The 22338-nt window shown below is 42.2% G+C and overlaps 1 pseudogene across 1 annotated transcript; it reads right to left on the reverse strand.

Moving 5' to 3' along the window:
• Positions 1 to 20902, reverse strand: LOC308242637 (histidine-rich glycoprotein-like; annotated as a pseudogene). Its single transcript has 9 exons — positions 20814 to 20902; positions 14168 to 14386; positions 12025 to 12105; positions 11850 to 11923; positions 11129 to 11256; positions 6419 to 6585; positions 3197 to 3277; positions 1134 to 1235; positions 1 to 18 (listed from the first exon to the last, which is right to left on the reverse strand). The product of its transcript is annotated as a histidine-rich glycoprotein-like (transcript).
• Between the last annotated feature and the right edge of the window lie 1436 nt (positions 20903 to 22338).

Genomic DNA, 22338 nt, shown 5'->3' on the forward strand with positions numbered 1-22338 from the left:
TCAGAAGAAGCAGGTACACTAGACACAAAGAGTGATGTGAACAGGGTAGTAAGCATCCCTTAGCAGGGGGACTTGATGAACCAGTGAGGAAGAATCAGACCTTCTTCCCATGCCCACCACCCAAACACCTGGGACTATGTGAGACTCTTAAACTGTGGCATAACTTTGTGTGGGGAGCAGCAGGGAGGGGAAACTCTAAGAAGGACTGAGGTTAAGTTTTCTATTATCCCAGCAGGATGGCAACTTGAAATATAAATTAATGTTTTGAAAATAAAGTGATATTTCTGGGGCACTTGAATTTGTGGTCATGATTCATGCCTATGAAGTTCTTTGAAAATTATATCCTGACCTTTGTCTGCTTTATAATTAAATTTAGAACTTATTTCTCAAAAATAAAGGGAATTTAGAGAATTAGAAATATGAAGTAGGAGAGAATTTGGATCACTTTTATAAGAACAATCCTTTATATGATAATACATTCTTTCTTGGCATGCCCAGATACCGCATAAGAACTAAAAGATGGATGATGCTAGAATTAAAGGAGTTGAGCCCAGGAAGTGAAGAAATTCTGAGGATCAGAGATTCGTCTTGAGTGGTGTAGTAGCCAGTGAGAGAATGAACTTTTGACTTGGAACACTGAGACTTTTTTCTTCTCCTCTCCATTTTTCATATTCTTCTTACATCATCTCCTCCCCTACCCACATTTTGTCCTATTCTGAATATAAAAGTTAAGATTACAATAACTTGTAATGTTGCATTTATTATTGGTTACATTTTATTTATGGTTCTAATTCAGAACATTACTCATTTTTCAAGGAATTTAGATTTCTTTTTGGAAATGTCTCTTCAAGAAACTTTAAAACTTGTGAAAATTCTCTCTGTTTCTCTCCCTCCCTTCCATCTGATCTTCTCTCTGTCTCTCTCTCTCTCTCTCTCTCTGTCTCTCTCTCTCTCTCTCTCTGTCTCTCTCTCTCTCTCTCACACACACACACACACACAGAGAGAGAGAGAGAGAGAGAGAGAGAGAGAGAGAGAGAGAGAGAGAGAGCGCCATAAGAACAAAATACACTATGTGTGTGAAAACGTTACGTAGTCTGGCACTGCTCATGACAAAGGTTACCTAGGCAACCCACCTTAAGGTCGAAGACTTCACAGTTTATGTCAACCTCTATTGGCGTTTCCATGTCAGAGGCCCCTACATCATAGGACAAAACTGATCTGCAGAATCCAAAGACCTATGAATAAGAGATAAACCTGTTAGTGTATATGTATTTGTGTGTAGTGTGCAGGTGGTGTGAAGATGCCCAGCTAGAGTTATGAACTTCCAGATAGTCTGGAAAGGAAGGAGAGCTCTAGACAAATCAAGTTAATATCATCAAATATCTCCACCAGTTATTTAACAATATTTCCTAGTGAACACTTTGAGAAAAGTACAGTTCCAAAGATTTTTTTTTAAAATATATTTTATTGATATTTTACAGAGAGGAAGGGAGAGGGATAGAGAGCTAGAAACATCGATGAGAGAGAAACATCGACCAGCTGCCTCCTGCACACCTCCCACCGGGGATGTGCCCGCAACCAATGTACATGCCCTTGACCGGAATCGAACCCGGGACCCTTCAGTCCGCAGGCCGACGCTCTATCCACTGAGCCAAACCGGTTTTGGCCAGTTCCAAAGATTTTCATACTGCTGTGGTTCTCTTCCATGACTGATCACTAGCACTGGCCTTCCCCAGTAGTTGGGTGGTAGTTGGGAATATTATGTCACTGATGCCTTGATGCTAGACAAATTCTTCTGCACTGAAGACCTGAGTTGCCTTCATCTAGAGAAAAAGAAGAGTGGTGTAGATGAGAGATTTGTACAACTTTAACAAAGTACCTTGGAGGAAAGTCTTGGAAAGAAGGGAGCCATTATAAAAAAATAGGTTTGCACAGACCGTGTCAAAGGGACTGTCTTCTGGCCCTACACTAAATTCAGAGGCTACACCTGGCTGGCACCCCTCTGCCCAGAGATCCCTAACCCCAGCTGTCAAAGTTGCAAGAAGAAAACTCATTTTTTGAGGAGACTGTTAAGCAGTAAGATTTTGAGTACAGCTCTATCCAGTTTGGTTCAGTGGATAGAGTATCAGCCTGGGGACCAAAGAGTCCCGGGTTCAATTTTGGTCAAGAGTGCTATCATGGTTACAGACTCCTCCCTGGTCAGGGCTTGTGAAGGAGGCAACCAATCCATGTGTTTGTCTCACATCGATATATCTCTCTGTCCACTCTCCCTAAAAATCAAAGGAAAAATATTCTTGGGCAAGGATTAACAAAAAACAACAACAAAAAATATTTTGAGTACAGTTTTGGAGTCAGACAGACCTATATTAATCCTGGCTCCATCATGTACTAGTTCTATGAGATTTAAGTTAAGTTGCATAAAATTTCTGAAACTCAGTCTTTATTTCTAAAATGAGTACAGTACTATCTACCCACAGGTTGTGGGAGGGCTTAATTAAATGAGTTAATGCTATAGAACATTTAGCATTGAGCTCCTCTTCTCCAGCTTCCATGATCCTGAACTGAGTTTGCATTTTCCACACCAAGATGCTTAAGGGTTTGTTGGGGTCAATAGGATGGTCACGGGGATCCAACAAAGCAATAATATATGAAAGTGCTTTGTAAACACAAACTATAGGTTGCTGTACAAATGCTGCATATCATTCATAACACTTCCTGCAGGCACATGAGTATCAGTTTATACATGAGTAGTGGAGAAATCCCATGGGACTGAGCATCTTGGTTGCGAACATTAGGCAAGACTCTTACTTTACTGAGCCCATTACCTTCCCATTTTTCAAATGTGGTCACTGTGAGGAGTGAATGAGATGAAGTGAATGAAAGGACCCATGAGTATAGGTTCTTAATACATTCTAGTTCTTAGGTTTAGCTAATTTTTAATCCTAATGAGTTAAAAAAAACCCTCGGTGTTAATTTTAGGCATATATCATGTATATTTATAAAATAATACTCTCAGTTTTATCACCATGACTCAGTTTCCTCATGGGTAAATCTGAGATAAAAATGTTCTCTAGTTCATAGGGTGGTGGTGAGGATAGTAGGCTAACATATGTGTAAAGCCCTTACAAGGGTATCTGGCACATAGTTAGTAGTCTCCAAATGTTACTAGTATTTCACACTCATCTCTTATATTCTCATTATGGTGCCTGCAAAAATGGTGACTGGAGTAGTTCCTCACAGCAAAGTCAATATAGTAATTGGTTCTTCTCCCTCCTCTCTAAATAGGATCAAAGCAGTTTCAAGAGCACTTAAAAGAAGCTAGTAGATACCTACTATCCAATATACTGTAAAGGCACTATCAGGATTCACCAATATGTGCCATTCTTCTTATTTTCTGTGTCTTTTTAAAATTTATCAAGTGATAAGATGAATACTCTTTGATTGAAAAGGCTCAGATAATACAGACATAATCAAGCATAGTGTGAAAAGCCATTCTTCCTGCACCCTAGCCTCTTCCTCTCAGAGGTACCACCATCATCCATTTGATGTGTTTTTTCTTCTAGCCTTTTCCTAAATATGTTGTGTATATACACAACATATATACACTTATATCTAACTAGAGGTCTGATGCATGAAGATTTGTGCAAGAATAGGCCTTCCTTCCCCTGGCAGAAGCCGCCTTCCGCCTCTCACCTTGTCCTGTCAATTTGCATATTCCCTCCTTATTGGCTGTGGGTGCTGCCATCTTTGTCATGGAGTTATGGTCAATTTGCATATTCCGTCTTTATATTGATCCCATTGCTTGTATGCACCATAACCTATTTCACTTTGTGTTTTCAAAATACAAGACAACATAAACTAGCTGTTCTAAAAGACTGCTAGTGGGAGGCACTTGAGTCCCTGGATGGGGAAGGACTGTCTGACTCTAGCCATACCACTGATTGTGGTAAGGTAGTTGCTCTGAGCCTCAGTTTTCCATCATAATACAAGGAGGTTAGGACTAAATGATTTTAATGACTCATAACCCTAGTACGCTCTTCAGAATTTTGCTCTTTTTGGTTTGGGTTTTCCCCTGCTCTGTTGATATCACACTCCCCGCAACTCCAAAAATTAAAAAAAAAATTGCAGGTGGGCAGTTCCATGGTATCTGCTGCCTGGCTTTTGAAACTGTAACAGGGATCTCAACTTAAAAAGTAGCTGGTTGCTGGCACCAGCAGCCCAGGGAAGGAGGCAAGAGGGGTTGGTCAAGAGGGGTTGTTCAAGAGGGATGGATAACAAAGGGGTCCAAGAAATTATTGAGGGTGTTGGATATGTTCACTATCTTAAGTGTGGTATTGTATTCATTGGTATATACATATGTTAGTATTATCAAATGGTATACTCTAAATATATGCTGTTTATTGAATGTCAATTACACCTCAGTAAAGATGCTATTGTATTTAAACAAACAAACAAAAAACAAACAAACAAACAAAGCAGCTTGTTTTTGCCTTTCTCTGTCTGGCTTATTTCACTTAGCACCGTACCCTCTACATTGTCACAAATGGTAAGATTTAATTTTTTTTATGCTGAGTAATATCTAAACTAATAAAAGGGAAACATGCAAATTGACTGTACATCCACTACGCCCACAGCCACACCCACCAGCCAATCAGGAGCACGTATGCAAATTAACCCAACCAAGATGGCTGCAGCCACAGAGCGAGCAGGAGGCTTGGGTTTCCCTGGCAATGGAGGAAGCCAAGCTTCTGGCCCTGGCCTCCGCTCAAGACTACAAAGTTTCAATGATAGAAGATAAATAAATCCCAACAAAATGGCAGCAGCCATGAAGCTGGAGAGAGCAGGAGGCTTGGGTTGCCCTGGCGATGGAGAAAGGCAAGCTTCTCGCCTGCCCTGGCCTCCGCTCAAGAGTACAAAGTTTCAATTATAGAAAATAAATAAATCCCAGATACCAGGGCCTCTGCTTGGGTCACCAGGGGGCGTGGCCGACCTGCAAACCACCACAGGCCCCTTGTCCAGGCCGCCCCATGCCCCAAGGGAACCCCCACCTTGATCCGGGACACCCTTCAGGGCAAACCAGCTGGAACCCACCCATGCAACAGGCCTCCATCCTATCTAATAAAAGAGTAATATGCAAATTGACCATCACTCCAACACAAGATGGCTGCCCCATGTGGTCAAAGATCCTGCCCCCATGTGGACACAAGATGGCCACCACAAGATGGCCAGCAGGGGATGGCAGTTGGGAGGGACCAGGCTTGCAAGGCAGGGCAGTTGTGGGTGATCAGGCCAGCAGGGGAGGGCAGTTAGGGGTGATCAGGTTGGCAGAGGAGGGAAGTTGGGGGCGACCAGGCCTGCAGGGAAGGGCAGTTGGGGGGGGACCCAGGCTGCAGGGGAGGGCAGTTAGGGGGGACCAGGCTTGCAGGGGAGGTCAGTTAGGGGCAATCAGGCTGGCAGGGGAGTGGGTAGGGGGTGATCAGGCTGGCAGGCAGAGGTGGTTAAGGGCAATCAAGAAGGCAGACAGGCGAGCAGTTGGGAGCCAGCAGTCCTGGATTGTGAGAGGGATGTCTGACTGCCTGTTTAGGCCTGATCCTGGTAGGGCAGTCAGACATCCCTTGAGGGGTCCCAGATTGGAGAGGGTGTAGGCTGCGCTGATGGACACCCCCCCCCCCATGCATGAATTTCGTGTACCAGGCCTCTAGTTTTATTATAAATACTAGAGGCCCGGTGCACGAAATTCATGCATGGAGGGTGCAGGGATCCCCTCAGTCCAGCCTGCACCCTTTCCAATCTGGGATCCCTCTCACAATCTGGGACCACTGGCTCCTAACTGCTCACCTGCCTGCCTGCCTGATCACCCTTAACTGCCCCCCCTGCTGGCCTGGTCACCTCCAACTGTCCCCCCCTCCCCCCGCCAGCCTGGTCGCCCCTCACTGTCCCCCTCTGCTGACCTTGTCGCTCCTTACTGTCCCGCCTACCGGCCTTGTCGCCCCACACAGCCTGCAGCTCAGTCATTTGGTCAGCCCTCACTAACCCCTCTGCCAGCCTGGTCACCCATGCAGCCTGTTCGTTCATCCATTCGGTTGTTTCGGTTGCGACAGTCGCTTAGGCTTTTATATATATATAGATATAATACACATTCTTTATCTAATCACCTATCTATAGGCATTTAAGTTGCTTCCATATCTTGTCTATTGTAAATAATGTGCAATGAATTTAAGGATGCATGTATCTTTTTAATTTGTGTACACTTGAAACTAATATTATATTGAATGTTACCTATAAGTTAAAAATTATAATAATAAAAATCACCTGGTCCCAGAAGACCAGTGGGGAGAGGGTCTCTGCAACTTAATTTGCTCCTGAGAGGTTGGAGCCTGGGCCCTCAGACTCCAGCTGGACATTAGTGGAAACTCACGCCTCTGCCTACTCTCTCCACTTGGTCCACTCTGAAAGAGGCAAAGTCACCATTTTCCTCTTTGTACATCTCAAGGACTTTCTCTGCTTGTTTTCTGTAGACCTAAGTCTCCTCAAAGAAATCCAAGAGTACAGGGCTATCTTTAGTATTGGCCAATGCAGAAAAGACTGGAGAAAGAATATGGTAGTTTTGTGGCTAAACAGCACTGTCAATGCTGTGACTTAATACATTTATGCATGGTGGAAACAAAAACAATAGCTCCTGCATTACAGACATGTGAATTGAGGGTTGGAGAGGCTAAGAAACTTGTTTGAGCAAATCAGCTAATCAGCAGCAGAGCTAAACTTAAATCCAGATCCTTCTGATGCTCAAGTCTCGGTTGTTACCCTATTCAGATGCCCCAAACCCATCATTCATAAAGTGTGAATATTTTAATGAACTCTTGCTATCTCTGCCAAGGAGGGAGAGCATCATTAAAATGAAGTTTTGTCCAGAGAGAGAAGATACAGCTTAATCTTCTTTAAGGCAAACTCCTGAAGGAGTTGCTTGGCTGCTGAATTTTTGTATATTGAATTATGTTGAAATTTGTGATTTTTTAAAGGAATTCTGTGATAATTCTCTTAGAAAAAGTAAATAAAAAGAACATGGACTTTAGAGTCAAGACTGGTGGGGTAGGTTTAGGTTCACCACATTTTGGCTATTTTATGAGGCCAAGTAAATTAATCTCTTTGAACCTCTTTTAACTCTAAAATAGAAAGTTTCATAATCTTCATAGTCTTGTTATGAGATTAAATGAGACTGCTGTGTAAACTGTAGTATTAATACATATGTTTTTTTTTTTTCTTTTTTTTTTTTTAAATATATTTTTATTGATTTTTTACAGAGAGGAAGGGAGAGGGATAGAGAGTTAGAAACATCGATGAGAGAGAGACATCGATCAGCTGCCTCCTGCACACCCCCTACTGGGGATGTGCCTGCAACCAAGGTACATGCCCTTGACCGGAATCGAACCTGGGACCCTTAAGTCCGCAGGCCGACGCTCTATCCACTGAGCCAAACCGGTTAGGGCAATACATATGTTTTATTTTTTTTATTTCTTTATTGATTAAGGTGTTACATATGTATCCTTATTCCCCCATTACCCTCCCATCTCCCCCCCCACTCATGCCTTCACCCCCCTGTTGTCTGTGTCCATTGGTTAGGCCCATATGCATGCATACAAGTCCTTTGGTTGATCTCTCCCCCTTACCCCCACCCTCCCCTACCTTCCCTCCCAGTTTTGATGGTCTGATTGATGTTTCTGTCTCTAGAACTGTTTTTGTTCATCAGTTTATGTTGTTCATTATATTCCACAAATGAGTGAGATCATGTGATACTTATCTTTCTCTGACTGGCTTATTTCACTTAACATAATGCTTCCCAGTTCCATCCATGTTGTTGCAAATGGTAGGAATTCCTTCTTTTTTAGTGCAGTGTAGTATTCCATTGTGTAGATGTACCACAGTTTTTTAATCCACTCATCTGCTGATGGGCACTTAGGCTATTTCCAAATCTTAGCTATGGTGAATTGTGCTGCTACCGTGTTTTCCCGAAAATAAAACATCCTCCGAAAATAAGACCTACTTACAGGTTTCTTTCTGAGTGAAATATAAAGCATTCCCCCCGAAAATAAAGCCCCCAGGCTCTGTCTCAGAATGAAAATTAATTTACCGTAAACTGGTCGCTAGGGCCGCCCCGTCTGGCGTCTAGCAACCAGTGACGTTATGCGGAGTCCTGACGTCACTGCTGTGTGGAGGCAGAGCGGAGGTCGGAGTGAGCAGTGAGCGCAGGGCGGGAGAGAGGAGGAGACTTTCGCAGATGCGTGTAGAAGAACAGGAGGATTAGAGCGGACAGGACACTGCGAAGATGGTGAGTGCTGGTCTGTCTCTGGTGACACTACCTGATGTTTGTGGCCGCCTTCATGATGACTGAAGGTTCTCAGTCAGTGGCAGACCCTGCTCCAGCCCAGATCCAGGCCCCAGCAAGCCCAGTGACAGTCCCCAGGCAGGCCCCAGGGGGTAAATGTCTGATAAAGGGGTAAGGGGGATGTCTGGTGAAGGTGTTCAGTGGCACAGGGGTGGGGGGAGGGGGATCACTTAAAATGACACAGGAGGATCAGAGGGGGCAATCAAAATGACACAGGAGGATCAGAGGGGACAATCAAAATGACACAGGAGGGTCAGAGGGGACAATCAAAATGACACAGGAGGATCAAAAGGGGTTACTAAAATGGTAATCCCCCCTCTGATTCTCCTGTGCCATTTTGATTCCCCCCTCTGATCCCCCCTGTGTCATTTTGAGTGATCCCCCTCTCCTCACCTTGATACCCCAATTCCTTTTTTTTTACCCCTAGAAATGAGCGCAAAAAGAAAAAGCTACTCCATGGAGTAGAAGAAAGGAATCGTGGAAGACTCTTGGGGCCAAAATCTTACTGCTTTCTGCAAAAAGAAGGTGCTGAGTATCCGATTGGTCCAAAAATGGCGAGCAGAGTATGGTAACCTCATTGAACAAGTGGACAAGGAAAATGCTAAAAAGCGCAAGTGTGGATCAGGTCGGCAACCATTATTTTCCGAGCTGGAAGACCTGATCTATGAATGGGTTGGAGAGCAAAGGCTTTGGTTGTGAATAGGGCTCAGATTCAAGAAATTGCCCTTGCAATGGCACCACAGTTTGACATAGCCCCCAAAGACTTCAAAGCATCACAACACTGGCTGGATAATTTCCTTCAGCAAAGTGAACTGTCTTTAAGAAGATCTACAACATTGTTTAGGTTGGAAGATACTCAAGTTATTAAGCGAGCACTTGCATTCAAGTCCTTTATTGATGATGCTGACTTCTCTAAATACAATCTTTCCAACATGATTGCTATGGATGAAACTGAAGTGTTTATGGGCCAATCATCTCAAACAACAATTGAACAGTGGGGTGCCTCCTTAGCATACATTCCCTCCACTGCTTACGAAAGTGCACGTGTTTCCTGTATTTTGGCAATTCGTCTGGATGGCACTAAAATCCCACCTTTAATCATTTCTAAGGGCAAGAAGGAAAAGATTGAATGTGTTTTGGGCGTTTTTATTCTTGAAACTGAAAAAGCCTGGGCCACACAAGCAGTTATAAGGAAGTGGGTCTATTTAATGCTGCCGCTTGTTATGCGAGGGAGCCAAAGAGGTCTGCTATTCTGGGATGCAGCCAGCACTTACCACGCTAAAGACATGAAGACATTTCTTCATGAAAGAAAAATAGATCAGATAATGATTCCCACAGGAATGACGACCTATCTCCAGACTCTTGATATTGCAATAAACAAGCCATTCAAAGACAATTTGCGCATGGAAATTAATGACTACATTGAAAATAGAATGGAGAGAAATCAGCGTGGAAACTTTGTGAAACCTAAACTGCAAGAAGTTGTGACTTGGGTGAAGAATTCATGGGAGAAAATCACTGACAGTTGCATTGCAAATGCACTGTGAGCAGGCTACCTTGACAAGAAGTACTCATTTAAAGACAGTGCTATTGCTAAACATGAGAGATTTGGTCCACTGATTCTGAAAGAAATGGAGTCACAAGAAATTCACCAGGAAATTCAGGAATTGGATTGTTATGATGATGTTCCAGAAGATGATGACATGATTGTCATTGAATAAATGAGTAAATTCTTGATACTGTAGGATTTACAGTTTGTCTGGTTTGTGTTGACAACTACCGTACTGCCGTACCGTATACTGGTAATAAATTTCCTTTATTTTCATTTAACAATAAATGTGTACCGTATTCTTCTTCATGGAAAAATAAGACATCCCTGAAAATAAGACCTAGCAAGTCTTTGGGAGCAAAAATTAATATAAGACACTGTTTTATTTTCGGGGAAACAGGGTCTGAACATAGGGGTGCATATATCCTTTCTGACTGATGTTTCTAGCTTCCTGGGATATATTCCTAGAAGTGAATACATACGTTTTAGATGTTGAAGTCAATATATTGCTAAGTAGTTTGGAAGTGTACTACACAGAGCATCTTATTTAATTCTAATGAAGACCCAAAGAGCTAATACTATTATTAGTTTTATTTTACACATGAGGAATCCTTAAAGAGGTTAAGTAACTTACCCTCAAGACCATGTAACTAGTAAATTATGAGACTGGAATTCAAAATCAAGCAAATCTGACCCCAGACAGAGCCCATGTTCTCTATAATGATGCTCTACTGCAGGGGTGGGCAAACTTTTTGACTCGAGGGCCACAATGGGTTCTTAAACTGGACCGGAGGGCCGGAACAAAAGCATGGATGGAGTGTTTGTGTGAACTAATATAAATTCAAAGTAAAGGAGCGGAGGGGAGAGCAAGAGGACCCTCCGCTCTTTCGGCTCCGCAGGCCGGATAGAACAACCGAACGGGCCGGATCCGGCCCGTGGGCCGTAGTTTGCCCACGGCTGCTCTACTGCCTTATGTAGCTTTCTATTTTTATATGTTTAATTTTTTGAGAAGTGTATCAATAGCAGGGGAAACCCTCTTGCAACTCTTTTCAGGACAGAGAGTAATAATCAAGTTCATGAGCATAGGGTGAGACAATTTTTGATATGTACATCATAGTGTTATATGTTAAATACCACTCTATGATTGAATTCTATATCAATCTAGGATTAAGTAATATTTTAACAGATTATTATGCCAGAGCTTGTGGTGCAGTTAAAGTCATTCACTCTAAGATCCTGAAATTCACTCAAACGTGTTGTAGCTATAACCTTACACTGTCCAATCACCTCTAAGAAAGAGGAGTTTATCATTGTGTACTGCTTTCTTTGGGTTGAATATGAAGACACAAAAAAGTGATGCAACATACCTTATTATCCTTTAAACTTTATTTATGGTTTCTCAACAAATCCTGTATTTTTTATTAATCAGTTTCTGTGAGTTAGATGCCGTAGGCACCCAAAACCCTCATGAGAACCACAGATAAACTGTTTAAACAGATCATGGCCATATCTCAAACATTTTCAAGAAGAAAAAAATGCTAACATTTCTAGGTTTGTAAGTGTCTTATTTTCTGGAATTAAAAGCTTAGATCTGTGCTTTTTCATCTTTGTGTTCTCCTGTGGCAGACAGCCTGGGATCTGATTACCCATGTGCAAAGCAGCACAAGATCCCATTCCTCATGATAACTGCAATTAATCCCCTTTGGCCACTCCTGCTCCTGGGACCAGTCTTCATAGGACACAATTACAAATTCATAGGTTCTAGACCCATAGACTGTCAGGGCCAGATAGGATCTTAGAGTTTATCTACTCCAACCTCCTCCTCTTATTTTATAGCTGAGGGGATGGAAATCTAGCGACATTAGGCGATTTGCACTTGAACTGGGTTCCTAGGTATGGCTCTCAAGAGAATATTACTCAAGGTTGACATAATCTTGATGAGTCAAAAGACAGAAACTGAACTTCCTCTTTTGCTGTGGCATACAGCTACCCTGAGAAAACAGAGTGGACAGAAGTCAAGAATAATAAAAAGAGGGAATGGTACTGTGTTTACTTACTATATCAGATAGATATCTAAAAATATTTGGCTCACAGTCATCCCCAGTTTCCTGGATTGGACTGGACAGTTAGATTCTTTCACATCTAAGACTAAATAATATACCTCTGTGGATTCCTGAAAAATTCCAAGAAAACAACAGGTGAGTAACATGTGGGAGCCCAGTATGTTTTCATTAGAAACAATCTCTTGATTTCTTGAACAGAATTTCTGTTTCTTTCCAAATCATTGCAGATGTTTACTTTTGTGTCATTTGATCTAATTATTTGAATAAATTGCTTGAAAAAGTTACTTCTAAATGTTCTTCTTAACTGGTCATGATGTTGCTTCTGTTCATGAGCTTTAAAAAACAATCATTTAATAGCACCATTTTTTTGGGCAGAGATGTTGAAGGTATAAACCTAGAAATTATAAGTGATGACAGCCACATCACAAGCTCCAATCTGTATGCACAATTGTTTCCTCTTACCCAGCTCTTTCCTGAACTTAGACTTCTTGCCTTAATTTCAACTTGCCCAAACCTAAAATCAGCTCTTCTCTTACAAACCAGCTACCTCTCTCAATTTATCTTGAGTTTTTTCAATGACACCATTAATTGTTTCTTGCCTTAGTCTTTGGCTTTAAAAAATCTGACATCAACTTTGATTTTTTTCTTTGCTTTTGCTATGTAATCACCTGGCCTTGAATGGTCTTTCTTTGAAATGTCTCAAGTCTTTTCTTCATTCTGATTGCAATAAATCCCACCACCTTGGTCTGTCTTCATTTCCTCATTCCTGAACACATAATATAGCTTTCTAGTTCCAGCCCATGCTACCTGCATCCATCTCCCCAGGTACAGTGTGCTTCCTGCCCCCACTCAGAGGTAGCCCTGGGCCAATTCATCCTGTGTCCTATAATGTGGCAGAGATCCTGGACTGGGACTAGCAGTCACTAAGTTGCTGGTTGAATCCTGAGTCCCTGCACTCATTCTCTGCACCCTTTAGAGCCTCCCCATCTAATACTTTAACAAGCATCAAGTTATCTGCTTGTCCTCTGTGGTGCTCTATAGTCTGATCTCCCTGATTTTAGTGGTTCCTCCAAAGGGTAGGTTATTTTGGGGAGTGGGGAAGAGAGGCCTCCCTCCTTCATCTCTATCAAGCCCTCAAATCTATTCCAAATAAGTATATAATCTTTGTCAGTGATTTTCAATATTTTCATCTAGTGGCACATATAAACTAATTACTAAAATTCTGCGGCACACACACAAATATATATATTTTTGCCGAACTGACAAAAAAAAAAAAGGTATAATTTTGATTCATTGACATTGGACGGCTTTGGTGTGTTGGCTGTTGTCCTTTTTACATTTGACAATCTAAGGGACAATAGTTCAGTGCCCCTGTCTAAATAGTCAGGTATTGCATGTTTTAAAAATTCCTGTGGCACACCACTTGCAAATTGCTGATCGAAGTGAAGATAGTAGGCTTGCTTTGCATCAAGATAAACCTTCATTCTTTCTTCCACCCTGCTTGCTGTGCCAAATCTCACACAGAACTGCCAGAATTCCCTTGCTTGTGTCTAATTACTCCCTCATACGCTCCTGCCTGATTTCTTACCCACATAGAGGTGGTAGTCCTGGAATTTCCCTGGAATGCCTTTAACCCAGCCCATCCTCCTGTTCAAATACTGCTTCATTCCTGAACACATAATATAGATTTCTATAGAAATCCAAATGAAGCATTCTCTCATTCAGTGGTAATAGATCCCATTTCATTAGATTGTCCAGCATGTATAATACTCACTTGGTCACCTAAATATATCCTACGTTACACAGTGTGTGTGTGTGTGTGTGTGTGTGTGTGTGTGTGTGTGTGTGTGTGTGATTGTGTGAGCTGGTTCTTATTTTCTTAAGGGCAAGGCTTACAGTTCATTCTAATTTTTCTATTATAGCACTTAGCATTTGAGTGGACTCAGCGTCAGTGCTTATAAGTATTCACAGATTGATTCACTGTTAAGGACATACTAATAACAGACGTTAGTTTGAAAAAAAAAAAAAGAAAGAAAGAACATTCTAGAGAAGAAGCAGAAAACCCTAACCAAGGCCATTCCATTGAGCAAAGCAATAGGCTTAGTGGCTAGAGTCACACTTGGCCCTGGTGCATGGTTTCCCAACTTAGCTCTGTCATTGGCAATTCCTTACCACTTTGACCAAGTGGGCATCAGCGACCCACAGCAACTGAAAAAGGAGGCCATTCGAACGTCCTTTATTGATCAGGTCTAGAGCTTTCCCAGCCAGGGGCTCAGTAGCATTGCTGTCTATGGGACTCACAGCTAGGAATATCTAAGTGTGATCCAAAGGATGGAAAGCAGAGCTGCAGTGAATGTCTTTATTTTGTTAAAATGGGAAAACCATCCCTTGCTATGGTATACCACAGCAGAGAATTTAATACAGACTTTTTAAGCACACACACACACAATTGATTAATCAGTCTTTATACATATTTATTGTATAAACTGAATATTCCTATCCCAACCTTTTGTGGGGGGTTTCAGGATATGAAGAAGAGGTCAATGCACAAATGAAAATACTTTATAAGAAATGTGAATTTAGAAGGTATGAGGGTCAGGTGAAGACCTCTCTCTTGGAGAGGCACCCTGAAACCTGGCCTTATCCACTTTTTATTCAATTTCAGACACACATCTTGCCTTCAGTAAAGCACGGCAAACAGTAGCAGACAGACCATCTATAAGGTCAATAAAGATCAATAAAGATCAGTAAGGTCCAGTAAACATTTACTTTGAGGCTATTAGGTCAGGAACATGCTTTGAGCCACGGCTATCTCAACACAGCCCTGCTAACACCCAAGGTCCATCAGCCTCCCACGTTCCTTGGCCCACTCTTATGACAGTACTGGGAAAGCGGTGGCTCCCCAAATCTACCCCTTTTTGTTTTCTTAATGAATCTTGAGAAGTGTATGTCTTCTGTAGGGCTTGAGTCCTTTTAAGACTCTTCATTCCGCATCTGCAGACTAGAAATAAACATATAAGAACAAAAAATGAGACAGACAATAGTGGTTATTCTAAGAGGCAAATGTAAGGATATCCAATGAAAAGGATTTTATGTCCTTTTTAAATTGCTGCCAGGGATCTAAGGAACTGGTTTGTAGTAGGCTTCTTTCCCCTGTGACATGACAGCAATGATATCCGAGTCCTGGATGGTGGACAAATGGTGGGCAATGACAATGCAGGTCCAACCTCCTCTGGCTTTGTCCTGGGCAACCTATACCATCGCACAACTGATGACTGCTAGCATGGCAAGTCTTCTTTACCATCTCCCAGGTCATCTTTGGAGTGTTCCTTTTCTGTCTAGTTCTCCTCCCATTCCTTATCTTTAGCTTGTTGCTTGGGGCTACTGCTATCTATGGCTGGAGTAATCGGTTGTCTGCAGCTGTAGGTACAGGATGAGGCTCCAGATGCAAGGTCCTCATTAGTCTGGGATCCAGGTTAAAGTTTAATATTCAGTAAAGCACGGCAAACAGTAGCAGACAGACCATCTATAAGGTCAGTAAAGATCAGTAAAGGTCAGTAAGGTCCAGTAAACATTTACTTTGGGGCTATTAGGTCAGGAACATGCTTTGAGTCACTGCTATCTCTACACAGCCCTGCTAACACCCAAGGTCCATCGGCCTTCCATGTTCCTTGGTTCACTCTTATAACAGTATTGGGAAAGTGGTGGCTTCCCCCAGTTCACTTTGACCCCCAGGTTAAAATCTTTGTCAACATGCTATAAGTGATTAATGGGTCCCGGGGACAGAAAGTTGAGACATGCCTCTGATGAGTGGGTGAAACTGTGAGCTGCACCAATCTGGATATTTCTAGTAGGTACCAGGTCCAAAGTGTTTTTGACCATAAGCTCTGCCTCATTCATGGGTGTGCTGGGTAGGGTTAGCAGTAAAGTAATTTTCCTCTATCTGCTGGCCTGTCTCAGCCAGGGATTGCTACCGTCGGTATCAATTGTTGGATTATAGATCTAGAAGTTTTTAGCAGAAAACAGCTATATTATTTAAGGGAGGACCTGAGTTCAGGTAGAATAAAATGATTAAGAGGCTGTTGCTTTGGAGTCAGATCTGAATTTCAACTATGCATTGTTACCCTCTTCCTGTGTAATGCTGGGGAAGCTATGAAAAGGCTCTGAGTCTTTGTTTCCTCATGTACTAAATGGGGGTTAATGCCTCCTGGCAGGATTGTATAATAATTAAATAAGAAAACATATAAGTAAATAATACAATTCTTGGCACAGATTCAGATGCTGAATAAATGATGCTATTGATGATTATTTTTGTTGTTATTATTATTATTGTGCCTGAGAAGAAGTTGAGGACACCAGCTATCATCCCAGTTCCCATGGCTCTTAAAAAATGCCAAAAATATTGGTTCCTGTGGAAGAGAACTGTGGTGAGGGTAGAAGTCAAGCCATTTGATGCCCACCCATTGCTGAGAAGGAGTTATAGGGAATACACCATTGGGAGAGGGTCTCAGCATTGGGGGACAGAGCTGGGATTAAGCTGACCCCTCAGCCCTATTCCTCCAAAGAAACAATATACCTACATACCAGGAGAACCCAGTAACATCAGACCAGAGGGAATCAGCCCAGATTCCCTTCCCACTTAGACAGCATCTCCCTCCCTGCTCTCTTCTCTGTAGTGAGTGTCTATAAGTGTCCACAGCAATGGTGTTCAGCCTTATCTAGAATCGCCTGAGGAATTTTGAAAAGTCCTTATGTCCAGGCCTCCCCTGAGAGCAATTCAATCAGGATCTCTAGGTATTAAACCCAGGCATTGGTAGTTTTGAAACTCCAAGATGATTCAAATGTGCAGTCAAGGTTGAGAACTACGGAGGCTCCAAAGAGAACCTGGAAGGAGTTTGAAGAGAGAGGGAAAGGGCAGGGTATACCACACAGAAAGCAGACCACACTTCCCCAGAGTCACAGATTGGCTTAAGGAGTGCTAAAAGTGGAAGGGACACATTTTGATTTTTGTTTGATATTGAACTTTTAATATTAACAACACTAGCTTTTTAATTCCCAAACAATTCCACCCCAGTGCAACTTAGAATGACTGGAAAAGTATGAAATCTGGCCAAGGTGTTATTAAAGGGCTCTCACAAAGGTGGGTTTGGGGGATGCTATTGATTAAAACAAAACTGTTTTATGCTTCAATGAGTTGAGTTCCTTAATTAAGTCTTTCAATAATTGCTGTATTGTTCATGTCCACTATGGAGTGCTCTAGGCAAACCAAATGCTGGTGAAGGGGAAGGGATGGGACAGGGAAAAGCCACCAGGGATGAGAATAAGCTCTTCCTACAGTACTAAGAATTAGGAGCATTCACGAGAGCCATGCCTTCTCTCCCCCTTGCTTTATTGAACCTTAAATACAGACACAATGCTTGTGATGCCACCCAGTTACTTGTGTAGCTTCAGATGAGACAAACATCTCAGGGAGCCAGTGAGCGTGCTAGGGTGGCAATGGTTAGGAGGAGATGGACTGATGGTAAGTAGGAGAGATAGTCTGTCCTGGGGAACTGTCTGTTCTAGTGTTGTGGCAGAATGCATGGGAAAACGATCAGCCAGCACTCTAAGGGAGGAAATTTTAACCTTTCTTTCGCAGATCTGCTAGTCCAAGGGAATTCCGGATCCAAAGCCTGAACTGAACTCATGGGGAGGCTCTTACCTATATATATCTCCTCCTTTGGTGGGCCCTTGAGGGTCCCTGCAGCTCCATCCAAGTCAGCTGTGGCAGGGCCCTGGGGTTAGGCTCTGCAACTCCACCCAAGGTAGTCAGAGTGGGGAAGTAAGACTACAATTTTAACCAGATGCTGAACTAGGTTGCAAGTCTCCACCCATGCCCCACCATTTCCCATATTCCTTTTCACTAGGAAGTGACGTTTAGCATTGTTGAAGATTCTTACTGGCTTTCAAAAAGCTTCCTAGCAGTCCTGAGCCAGAGAATGGCCAATGATGTGGAATGGAGAGGGGGCTAGTGACTTTTCACAAGATGGTTATCAGGGCAGCCGGAGGTAAATAGATCTTCACCTCCATGTGTTCTTTCTGGCATGCAGGTTCTTTCTGGGTGTTCTGGCTATAGGATCAGAAAAGTCATGAACAGAATTTTTATTATTTTTGTTGTTGTTAATCCTCATCCAAGGATATTTTTTTCATTGATTTTTAGAGAGATTGAAAGGGAGGGGGAGAGAGAGAAATATCAATGTCAGAGAGACACATAGATTAGTAGCCTCCCACATTCCCATATGAGCCCCGGATTGAGCCTGAAATCAAGGTACATGCCCTTGACCGGAATCGAACCTGGGACCCTTCAGTCCATGGGCCAATGCTCTATTCACTGAGGAAAACCAGCCAGGGTCAGAATTTTTATTCTTTAAAGCTAGTTTCCCCACTATGGTTGAGCGTTTATTTACAATGTCCATTATTGAAGGGTATTACTAGAAGCCACTTAGTTTTATAAATGTGGAAAATACAAAAGTATAAAGAAAAACTCACCTCTAATTCTACTATAATGAGAAAAACCATGAACAATTATATATTACTTTAAAGACTTTTTCTATTTAAAATCTATAATATATGTGCTTTTACATTATTGGGATTATTCTGTACATACAGGTATTGTTTTCCTCCACTGGTTTGAATGTTTACTTACAATCTCTATTTTTGAGGGGTATTACTAGGAGCCATATAAGATTTATAAATGTTGGGGTTTGTTTGGATTTTTTAATAAGGTTTTATTTTCAAATTTGAGTTATTTTAATTATACAATTTTTAGTTATAAATAAAATCCCTATACAAAGTTAAAAGAAAACCGGATATTATTGAATGTGTAAAATAAAAAAAATCTTTGTTATCCCTCATTCTTTTTAAAAAAATATTTTTATTTATTCATTTGGGAGAGAGAAACATTGATTTGATGTTCCATTTAATTATATATCCATCGGTTTCTTCTTGTGTGTGCCCTGACCTGGGATTAAACCGACAACCTTGCTGTATTGGGACACTGCTCTAACCAACAGAGCTACCTGGCCAGGGCTTCTCCTACCTCTCATTCTTCAAACCTTTTCCCAAGGGAAACACTTTTTTTTTTTTTAATTTAAGGAACATTTTTTAAAAGTATGTTTTTATTAATTTTAGAGAGAGAGGAAGGGAGAGGGAGAGAACGATAGAAACATCAACTTTAAACAGTAAAGAAGGAAAGAAAGAAGAAAGAAAGAAAGAAAGAAAGAAAGAAAGAAAGAAAGAAAGAAAGGAAGAAAGAAAGAAAGAAAGAAAAAGAAACATCAACATTGACTGCCTCTGCTAGAGATTGAGCCTGAAACATGGGCATGATGTGCCCTCATCAGAATCGAACGAGTGACCTCTTGATGCATTGGTTGATGTTCAACCACTGAGACACAAGTGAGCCCAAGGGAAATGCTTTTAATAAATTTTTGATATATACAGTTTAAACAGTACATTTTTCCTTAAGGTTTACCAAATCATTAAATATTTTTCAGAAAGTTTATTCTCAAAGATCACGAGGTATTTATTATATGCTATATATGTTTATAATGTATCAATATTCTCTTATATTTGGACATGTATATTGCTTTCAATTATTTATTATAAATAACTAGAGGCCCAGTGCATGAAAATTTGTGCACTTGAGGGGGGTGGTGCCTCAGCCCAGCCTGTGCCCTCTCACAGTCCGGAACCCCTCGGGGGATATCCACCTGCTGGCTTAGGCTCACTCCCTGGGGGATCGGGGAATCGGGCCATTGGGCCTAATCTGACAGTCAGACATCCCTCTGGCAGCCCTGGAAACCCTGGGGGGGTGTCCGCCTGACTCCTTGTGGCTGAGTGGAGCTCCCCCTGTGGGCGCACACTGACCACCAAGGGGCAGCTCCTGCATTGAGCATCTGCCCTGCTGGGGGTCAGTGAGCATCATAACAACCTGTCATCCCTGGTCGTTCCACCTTTAGGGTCAATTTGCATATTACCCTTTTATTATATAAGGTATTAATATGGACATATTTTTAAATTTCTGATTTCTTTGGGTATCACTGGACCAGTTGACAGAATTTTATAACATCCAGCTTTTTGTAATACAAGGCACTTAAAAAAAGATTTCCATATACTCCATGCTCAGTCTCCCCATACAGCCACCTTCACTATCAATATTCTCACCAGAGTGGTACATTTGTTGTTATCAATGAATCTACTTTGAAATATTATCACCCAAAGTCCATAGATCATATTGGGTTCACTCTTGATGTACATTCTATGGATTCAGACAAATGTGTAATGCTCTGTATCCACCATTATAGTGTCTTACAGAATAGTTTCATTGCCCTAAAATACTCTGTGCTCTGCCTATTTATCCCTCCCTACCCTCAACCCACTGATCTTATTTTTTCTGTAGTTTTGCCTTTTCCAGAATATTAAGTTGGAATCATAGGTTATGTCACCTTTTCAGATTTTATGTTTTCACTTAGTGATATGCCTTGAAGGTTCCTTCATATCTTTTTATGGCTTAATAGCTCATTTGTTTTTAGCACTGAATAATACTCCATTGTTTATATGTAGCACAGGTTATCCATTCAACTACTGAACGGTATTTAGGTTGCCTCCAAGTTTTGGCAGTTATGAGGAGAGCTACTATAAACATTCATGTGCAAGTTTTTCTGTGGACATGTTTTAAACTCATTTGGGTGAATATTAAGGAGCACATTTGCTGGATTATATGGTAAGAATATGCTCATCTTTATAAGAAGTGCCAAATTGTCTTTCAATGTGGCTATACCATTTTGCAATCCCAACAATGAAGGAGAGTTTCTGTTGCTCCACATTCTCTCTAGTCTTGGTGTTATCAGAGTTCTGGATTTTGGCCATTCTAATAGATGAATAATGATATTTCATCATTGTTTTAATTTTCAACTCCCTATGACATGATATAGTGCATCTATTCTTTTGCTTATATGCAAAAGGGGTGACTATTCAAATCTCTTGCTCTTTTGTTTTCTTTTTTTAAAATCCTCATCTGAGGATATTTTCCCATTTATCTTTAGAGAGAGTGGAAGAGAAAGACAGAGAGAAGCATCAATGTGAGAGAAACACATCGATTGGTTGCCTCCTGCATGTGCTGCGACCAGGGCCTGGGCCAGGGAGGAGCCTGCAACCGTGGTGTGTGCCTTTGACCGTAATCGAACCCAGGATCCTTAGTCTGCAGGCCAGCATGACTGTACTTGGAGATAGGACCTTCAAAGAGGTAATTAAAGTTAAATGAAATCATAAAGGTAGGGTCCTAACTCAACAGAACTGGTGTCATCATGAGAAGACTAAGAGACCTAGTGGTGTGCAAACACAGAAGAAAGTCCATGGGATAACAGCAAGAAGGCATTTGTCTATATGCATAGTAGAGAGACGTTAGGAGAAAGAAACCTGTGGACACCTTGTTCTTGCACTTTCAGCCTCTTGAACTGTGAGAAGATAAATGTCTGTTGTTTAAGGCACCCAATCTGTGGTATTCTATGATGGCAGTTCTAGAAGTCTAATGGATGTCAGCAAATCTAACTGTATCTAGTCTATACTAATAAAAGTGTAATATGCTAATTAGACCGGGAGACCTTCCAAGAGACCTTCTAGACATCCTTTCGGACAAAGACGTGGTGGCAGGACCAAGGCAGAGGAGGTTAGGGGCGATCAGGCCAGGAGTGGAGGGCAGCTGGGGGTGATCAGGCCAGTGGGAGGGGAGCAGTTGGGGGTGATCAGGCTTACAAGGGGGACAGTTGGGGGCAAGAAGGCTGGTGGGGGGGGAGGGGGAGCAGTTGGGGGTGAGCAGACCAGCAGGCAGGTGAGCGGTTAGGAGCCAGCAGTCCCGGATTGCGAGACGTATGTCTAATTGCCAGTTTAGGCCAAAACTGGCAGTTGGACATCCACTGAGGGGTCCCAGATTGGAGAGGGTGCAAGCCGGGCTGAGGGACACCCTCCCTCCTGTGCATGAATTTTGTGCACCAGGCCACTAGTGTAATATAAAGACTAGAGGCCCAGTGCATGAATTTGTACACAGGTGGGGTCCCTCTGGGTTGCCTGCAAGGATTGGGCCAAAACCCGCCATCCAATGCCGCTTGCAGCTCCTATCTGCTGCTGCCGCTCATCTTGGTCCCACTGTGCCTGCCGCGGGCTCTCACCCTATCAGGCCCGATCAGGGTAAGCTTGCGCTCCCTCAGCATTGCTCACCAGCCCTGAGCCCTGCGTCTGGTGCCCTCCCAAGGGGAGTGGCCTGTGGGATCGGGCTGAAACTGGCTCTCCAACATCCCCTAATGGGT

This window comes from Plecotus auritus (assembly GCF_963455305.1).
Source record: "Plecotus auritus genome assembly, chromosome: 2".
Classification (NCBI taxonomy): Eukaryota; Metazoa; Chordata; class Mammalia; order Chiroptera; family Vespertilionidae; genus Plecotus; species Plecotus auritus.